Source organism: Ischnura elegans, chromosome 7, assembly GCF_921293095.1.
Source record: "Ischnura elegans chromosome 7, ioIscEleg1.1, whole genome shotgun sequence".
NCBI classification, from domain to species: Eukaryota; Metazoa; Arthropoda; class Insecta; order Odonata; family Coenagrionidae; genus Ischnura; species Ischnura elegans.
The window spans coordinates 26,715,156-26,724,527 of NC_060252.1; positions in this window are offsets into that span (position 1 = coordinate 26,715,156).

Below are 9,372 nucleotides of genomic sequence, written 5' to 3' on the forward strand. Positions count from 1 at the left end.
ATAGTAAAGTTAAGATTTTCTACATCGCCAAGTCTCATATTGGATAGGTGAATACAGAAATTTCGAAATCTGTACGACAAATGCATTCCTGTGCACTGCTTCACATAAAATATTTTTAAAAGCTTGCATTAGAAATTTAACACGAATTAGATTATTATTGTATGATTACTTCAAAAAGGTGTGATAAACTTCTACTCTCTTCTTTTTAATTAATTTAAAACTGTTTAAATAAATAAAATATCGTAGCACTTTTCCACAAGAAATATGTCTAACTTCCACCAATTGAAGCCTGAATCTGTTGAACTTATTTAAAACTGATTTCTTTTTTTATTTTATTATTGCTTTAAGCAATGTAATAACCTTTTATTCCTAAATGAATCTAATTTATGTACTCAAATTAATTCATAGCCCTGTTGAAGGTATATTAATAAACCGAATCGTTGGCAAAAATACTGCATTTTAATTATTCAAGACCTATACTCCAAGACACAAACCAAGATTAAAAACAGAGGTCAAGAGAAAGAAGAAAATAACTCAATTGCTATGGACTCAATTTTTCCTATCTCGTACAAATTATCCATACGAAGCCTTTCAATTTAGGGGATCGGGTTGGTGCGGTGGTTAGAGTGTTGGCTTCCCACCCGCCGGGCTCGGGTTCAAATCCCGGCAGTGGCAGAGAATTTTGAGGGACTGCTCGATCCCTGCTTCAGTGTTGTGTGGAGGACATTTCAAGCGCAACACTCCGTCCGTCGGATGGGAGGTTAAGCCGTGGCCCCATCGGCGCCTTTCGTTAAGGGCAGGCTAATGCCGACGCCGGGTTTCTCTCCACCCTTCCTTCCATACCCTTCCCTCATGGCGCGAATGACCTCAGCTGCCGGTCGCCTCCTCCAAATACCATACCATACCTTTCCATTTATCTCGCGGACCCCCTTCGGTCCACAGACCACTACTCGCGAGAAACTGCTCCATATTGTCTACGGCTGGACGTACAAAGCGACACAACACAAACTGCACATCCTCGCCGTTGCGGAACGACACAATCGCTGGAGAGTCAGCGAATACTGCTTTTACAATTCCATCTCTCGATAAAAGTCCTCATGAATCCAAGATGAATCACTGTATGCGGCTAATCATAAATGAACACATAACTTTCCGTCAAGGTCATCCAAACGATAGCGCGAAGAGAATTATTCATCGGTTTTGTAATCCCACCAATGCGACTCCGTATGATTTGTGAAAGTGACGCAACATTGTACTATAGTGTGCACTATGACTTTATCGGATCATCATCTCCCTATGATCACGAGAGTGCTCGAAAATAGGCTCTTCTTAGCCTTCCTTAGGAAAATACATGTTTACGAACGAACGCGGCCCTATTCAAAGAAAATAAATACGAATTCAAAATGTATACGAAACACCAAGTGTATATATTGAAAGAACTTCGTTTTATAAAAATTATCGTAGTTTATAACAATAAGATGGTCATAAATTGGCGACTGATGGTCATGGATAGTCGGGGGTCGTTGTAAATTGGCTCTTTCCAATGATTGAAGCTTTAACCCGTTTCATCTGCATATACGTGACGCCCTACGAGCAACTTATAAGGTGTGCGGCAGAGGGTGAATATTTCCTCAATATGCACTCAGGTACATGTAGGTGCTGCAGTGGCGGATCCAGGGTAGGGACGAAGGGGGGGGGGCTAATATGGGGGTAACCTCCCAGCAGTAGTGTAGGTCCGAACAAAATTATCATTCTCTCTATTGCAAATTGGATACCCAAGGGGGGGAGGCTATAGCCCCCTTAGCCACCCCTATACAGTGTCGCCGACTCCATGGGGCCTGAGGGGGCCCGAGCCCCCCCAAAAATTCGTTATAGATGTGAGGAAAAAATGTGTCAGGCTTGTCGATTTTCCCCGGAGTGTCCACATATCGAGATTCGAGTGATCAGGGTTCTAATGCTGATCATATGACACTTCTAAAATGCTTAAAAAACTTAAATTTCACTACTTATAAAATTTACCGGGGAAAGATCCCCGGTTTGAGCCCCCTCAATATGTTTTGTAAGTCGGTACCCCTGCCCCTATATATTCGCCCTTGGGTGCGTGCAACTATAACTGCTCGTGCATCACGCAGCAGGGATTAGCACTCCAAGCATTCGCCATTCATTCCGCTATCTACGCTACGTCAAGACAGTATTTTAGCCCAGATATGCATCACAAACTTACGATAGATAAGAAAGTTACGAACTACAGAGCATGTGAGTTGATCATAATAGGTTAAACAATAATAAGGAAACTAACCGTCGCATGAAGGACAATATATATGTCGGTGAATTATGTTGTGATCTTTCTCGGGAAAAAGGAATTATCGCACCTCTCCTTCCTTCTAATATATATCCCTGATTTTGTGCTTATGAACTCATTTTCCAATCATTGTAAAAAAGGTGGTCTCCCAAAATAATTTTAATTCACCATAGGTAATATATTTAGAGGATTAATTCTAAGTTTGAAATCACGCTAAGAAAATGTTGCCCATCCTAATTGTTTCAGTTTATTCGTAACGCTGATTAAATTATCGTATCTACCTTTAACTTTTCGATAAAAAGGCTCCAGCTCAAAGATTAAGCCTATCTCAGGAGGATCCCATGCCTAGCAACGTACTCCCAATGAGGTCTCACGAGGTTAAAATTGGCCGTTTCTCTGATTTACCGTCGCAATTCCAGAGAATTCTTTTCATAAAATCTAATTTGCGCTTAGGTTGACTAGTTACCTCCGTGATTATTTTGATCCGAGTAAGATCATTAGTTACTCTATCTTATCGTTTAGGCATACTGGGGGGTAGCGTTTTTTTCCAAGCTCTCATCAATACGAATTTTTAAAAATTTAACTCGAGGTGCCCCTCGGCACACCACGTCATAATTTCCTCGAGGTCTTTCGTTACGGCCATGTTGTCATTACACAAGCAGACTCCTCTGCGCACCACTGCTTCGTCTGCAAATAAACGAGGAGTACTGTCAACCACTTCAACGAGATGGGTCCATTTATCGAAGGTGAATTCTTATTTTCGCTGGATAAAAGTTTAATTCCAACATCAAGGGCGAATATAATGGCGTTCTTGCCGCCAAGAGGTACCATAGTACTTCCAGCCCATTTACCATCACTATCGCATTTACTAAATTTTTTAATTCCATCCTTGTGTTAAATATGTAACTTCAAGGGGTGACTTATTTGAAATTAGTAAACCTAAACTTGCATTAATATATATGTCACTAGTCGTGACCCCCCTCCTCCCGAGACATAATACTCGTCTATATCCTTCAATGACCAATTTTTCCTTCATTTTGGTCTTTCCGTTGCACCACAAAATCTACTTGATAATGCTATCATACCTTTAAGACTTATGAGTTAGAATAAATTTTCACTGACGATAATTTGCTATAGAATGGCCAAAATCGTCAATCTCTCTTTAAGAATACAGGTTTGGGAGATTAAGGATCTTCATATTCTGAATCTGAAACAATGAATATTTTGGGAATAATTTGAAGATAGTGTACATTTCTTCCTTCGGTTTATCCTCCAAACGAAGGATCAAATCAATCACAGAACAAGACGACAACCCAATCGTGAACAGGGCCGGATTTACCCAAAGTTACGCTACAGGCACCTCCCCATTGAGCGCCCCTCCTCACTTAAACCCCCCTCCCCGATTTTTATGACAAGGCATAGCCACTTGCATGAGGTAAGGTTCGGAAAAAAGGAATTAACAGATATAAGGTTGATAGCAAAAGTTTATGCGAGAATTTTTACGGAGGGAAAACATAGACAATTCAATTAAAGAAAAATAGCTTGAAGTATAACTGCATGAAACAGTTTAGCTTTTATGCAACACTTTATGAACACCCTTTCAAAAAATAATGTCTAGCCTTAATTCATAAAGCAAAAAAGAACAGTAACGTCAATAATAAAAACATTACGTACTGCTGTAACTGAATAAACTGCCGCCCTTGAAGGCGCCTCTAGGACTGTGACGCCCATAGGCACGTGCCTATTTCGTCTAACGTAAATCCGGCCCTGAGCGTGTACATCACTCGCAGATTGCTTCGTTCACTTTGACCCCGAATTCTCCCATCCCCTCGCGAGCAACTCCCAAGTTTCCTCCCAAACTATCTGGAGCGAACTCGCGGCCTTGAGGATGTCCTAGGTTACGATGCAGTGGGCCTTTCCAAAGTCGGGTGAGGAACCAGCCAGCAGTGAGGCGACGAAGGTCGGCATGCGTCTGTTGCGCAACTGTTTTTGAGTCGCTCTCCGGCTCGGCACCATCGCAGCTATGCAGCAAAGCCGAGCACAGCAGAGCGTTCGCTGAGGTCTTTGCCGCTTGGTTATCGCAACCGACACGACGCGATTGCCATGGTTGCATCGCTAATGGGAGAGAAATTACGGATAGGGGAGGGGGAGCAAAGGAGAACAACGACTACCAATCAGCGAGGTGCCGCGCGAAGTAACGGGATAATGTTTACAAATGCCGCGGAGCTATGCGCTGGCTGAGGTCAGAGGGATTTACGGCAACGAAAAACAAAAGTTTGTTTCGCTCCGCTGGGCATTTGAGGAGTACTCCAGGAGAGGGGACTGAGGCCTTCGATCTTCCAGTTTTTTCAAGGAAGTATTCTAAGGTGCCCGCACGAGCCAACTTCCTCGGCTGTATCGCGCCGTATAACCTAAGAAAAACCATGTATAAACATGCCAAATAGTTCAGCTCAAAGAGATGATTAAAAATTTGAAATATAGATTTGCACGTAATAAATTATAGTCATCACGTGGGTTTACTCACCCAACAGAGAGTAAATTACGCTAAGTGTACTTTAAAATATGACGCCTGAGCAACATGTTTATGGTATTCGGTCCAGTTTGTTACACAAGTTAATACGAAGCAAGTTTTGTTAAGTCATGAGTATTATGGAGTAGAGCCAGTGAGATAAGGAAATAACAGTCAGACTAAAGTCGATTTCTATTAAGCAACATTCATGGAAAGAACACATCTCCGATACACGAGATCTACGTAAAAGAAAACCATGGATCAAAAGCGGAAGTACAATCATCGGTAGATGCTCACTCTACGGGATAACAAGAACATTAATGGTAGGTATTCCTACTGCACTTAACTGAGTGAAAGCTATGTGTATAGAATAAAAGCATGAGAAAGCAAGAAATAGGGTATACTCTCATTTATTACCAGCAATTATCAAATTATATTTAAGGAATTTGATCATGTTCTATAAATTCGTAGATTGCCTGGAATTTGAAAATAATTTCAACGCGCCGCCAGGCATCAAACTCAATAGTTATTTATTATTAAGCAATTAGCAGATCCCGATTGTGATCACGTTTATCTAAGCACCTAATTACCCAAAATTTATTAATAGCCGCCGGTGCCCCCTTATTAGCAGGTAAGGAAAATGAGCAAAATATTGACCACCTAAAAAATTACCATGCAGTTTTGCGATAAAATATATACAACCATTAAAAAGGGGATGATTTGACGATTATCAATTAAGTAATTTTTTTCATGAATTGTAAATCAACCACATATTTTCCGCATATGTATGCTTAAGTAAAAAACAAATCACGTCATGACGTATGAACAAGAGGGCCGTTATCATATGGATTTAGAAATTCAAAATATCACAATAAACTCAAGTCGTGAACAACATATTTAGAATAAATTCTCTGCATGGAAATATCTCAAACCGTCAATATCTTGAAATGGTTTTGTTTCAGACGAAAGGAATACGTATATTTCACAGCAACTTAACTTCACTTAAAAACGGAATTGAAAACTAAAAAAAAAGATAGTATATGTTGGTTAACAACAACTTAAAGTGGCGTAACTCGACTTATGACAATCACTGGATGAGAAAATTATAATTTCTCTTCAAATTAACCAGTAGCAAGGAAGATATTTTTTCTATAAAGGGACTTAAATACTAGTTTAAATTCTTTAAATTTTGATTACGATTGATGCGTGGTTAGCCCTATTACGGAACGAATACTATTTCTTTAAAAATGTCATGATCTGGTCCATAATAATTTGAGTTACGTATAGTTGAGCTGTGAGCGGAACTTCTCCAAACCAGATCCTTATCGAACTCCGGTGAGTATCAGTATTTTGCATTGAACACTCTCATCGGGCAATTAACTCGAGCCATCTGGCACCACCAATGCAAACTTAACGAAAGGATGGCAATTCAAATTTCCCTCTCTCTGACCATTTGACTCCCGCAATGGTTCCATAATAAAAAAACAGGAAATGTCCCCTGAATTCAACGCAAAAATTCTCCGTTTGGACAATAAAACTCGGGCCGTTTCGCTCAGAAAAACATTCCTTACTACATAGAGTCGGTAGCATTATCCGAAAGAATAACGGCAATCGAATGGGATTGGTTTCTCACGATTTTTTTTAACTATTCCAAGTGGAGAGCCTTTTTATTGCTCGGTTGGAGGGAGAGTACCGTCAGGTTCTCAACCTTCCTATTGCCCCATAGAATGGCATTTAAAGGGGCAACAACTGCTCCTCACCCACACTCGACCCCTTTGCAAAAAATTTTACTCCACGTCCCTTTATCGTACTCATCCAGAACCTGGCGTTGAAACAGTATCGGGTCAAGAGCTTCAAATAGATTCTAAAACTACATAAAACTTTACGATCGGCGCGGAATAACTCCAATAAAAATTCAGTATCTCAATTATCATGTCGCTAAGGTAACAATACCGACCGGAATAAAAAAACAAACAAATGAACGCTGCCTTCCCTGTTCACGCACATTCAGTTGCAGAATCTGCGAAACTGCGATCACTTTGCGCAGGGAAATTATGTAAATTCCTTTTTTTGTTCACCAGACCGGCAGTTGCTAGTTTCTCGGGTCAATATTCTGCGAACACTTTTTTCGCCTCCCTGCAAATTGCTTCTTGCTCGGATTAAACTCGGACGTTTAAGTGGGAATTAATACATGAAGTAAAACAGAGTGAACCTACTCGATGGTCATTTCATTCTATACTCATAACTACCTCGATTTTTCGAGAAAATCATGTCTTTAAGAGAGTAAACGACCAGCTGATCCGAACTTCAACGAAACCCAGCCAATAAAAAGAACAAATCTTGTAAAGTAACATACTAGACCACCCGAAATCCGGCTAAAACCGACAACAGCAATAATATGCATGCTATTTTTCGGATGACTTCAGCAAATGATGCGATCCATCAATAAAAATGAAATTTTGATGTCGACATTTAATTTGGCCGAATCCATTGGAGTGATAAGCCAATATCTATGGAACGTTCATATGAATACCGGTTTAGACGAATGGCAACGGTCAATTTTATGCTCATTTGAAAAAGGCCAGATTGGCGCCCATGCGATGCCACTCCACGTGACGTCACAGGGACCTAGTTTATATACGAGTAGATAGGAATTATACATCGTCTGAGATTACCAATGCATCCATGAGGCACAGAGCTCAAGGAAACATCTCTTAATAATCACCTATTAAAATTGCCTAAGGTCGGAAAGTTTCCTTCGTTTGATAAGGTATTAATAATCCTTATTTAAGCCAAGCCCTACCAGCTAGCATGGTACTCTGCTACCTGCTAGCATCCTGCGTCGTATCAGCGCTCAGAGCCTCGCCCCAAGGTCACCTCACTTGCGGCAGCGGGAGCCAGAACGACGTCACACGGGAGTTTTCCCGGCATTCATACTTACCCGTCGCGTTTTCGAGCGCTTGAAAATTTTCACTTTTCATTTAATCGCGAAAAATAGATATCGTCATTTAAAAATCTAAAAGCGTGAAATACGTACTCCAGGAGTAATAATCTTTCGATTTAGGCAATAAAAAAATAATAGGAAACCACCCTATTGGGGCCTAGTCAATTTTATCACCTTCAAAATAATTCTTCTACATCCTATTATGATCAGAAATAAGGTTGGATTCAATGAATTGTAAGCCAGAAGGAATAATTTTTACATTTTTGTAATACTGGAACGGCTGCATCAGCAAGGACGAAAGCCACCGCAAGACATCGGTGTGAACACGTGGCGCTGCTTAGAGTAGTGTCATGATAAGGGCCTATTTATAAAGGGGAAACGACAAAAAAAAACAGCTAAGAAGAGCAGACATTTCATAAGGCCACCAAACAATGATTTTACCAAATTATCGTATCTATGATAAAAAATTAAAATGAGATTGTAATTTATTTCATGCTTCCACATTTTAATTCCACGCTCATAGCTTTCCATAAGTGAAATGTAGTTGGATTACCATTTATTTGATAGGAATCATATTAATACAAGTACTAATTTACCACCATAACTCAGGCACCCTTAGCTGAAAATACTTTTGACCATGATCCGAGGGCAAATACTTAACTGCGCGGCGGAAGAAATAAAAACAACAATAAAAAGTTCGTTACGTTAAAAAAAAAGGTGATGAGGTTTCATTTGATTAATTTCCTTTTATCTGAAGCCAAATAATTCACGTGAATTAGTTTCGGGAAATGCAGCTCATAACGCAAGGTAAATGCGCTTTTCAAAAGATAGGAATTTTATAAGATACGAATTGAGACATAATCAGGTAAAACTCTCAATTAAACTTGGGGCTAGCAAACAAAATTGATGCATGGAATCGCAAAAAGAAACAAATCCCTTCAATTAAAAAAATTAAGCAAAAACATTCCTTTAATGACCAAAAACAATGGAGTTTATCAATTTAATGCACTTCTCAAAAGATTTTCGATCAAATTTGTTTGTAGGCGACAGGAAAACGACACTTATGCACACAAGATATATTTTTAACAAAATTGTATTCGCTCCGGGTAATATTGTTGCCTGAGTCGCTTTTGGCTAATCAAAGAAGCATATTTGAAATAAATGTAATCCATACTGCGCAAAAGAATTAGGTCAACGATGGACAGAATTCAGAATTCAATTAAAACAGATTTAGATATCTCACATATTTTCTAAGCATTAATTCGGCAAACAAATTAACCTTACCCTTTCCTTCCGAGAATGCAGAATAACAGCAACGATTCACTACCAATGAAATTGGAAAATAAATGCTAAAAATGGTTCTCTCGACAATCTGAAGGCAATGAATGTGGAATGGTTTGATACCGCCACTTACTGAGACATAATCGTTGGGAATATCAAGAAATTTTTATATCCTCAATTATTGCAAAGATGCGCTCAGGAATTCAGAAAAACTGGCGCATTCACACCGAATTGAGTTAATATACCAGTAAGAGCAGGTTTGGCTTAAATCGGAATGTCGATGTCACAGATTTACCAGTTTGAACTGGAAACCCTGCCCTACCTACTTCTTGCATT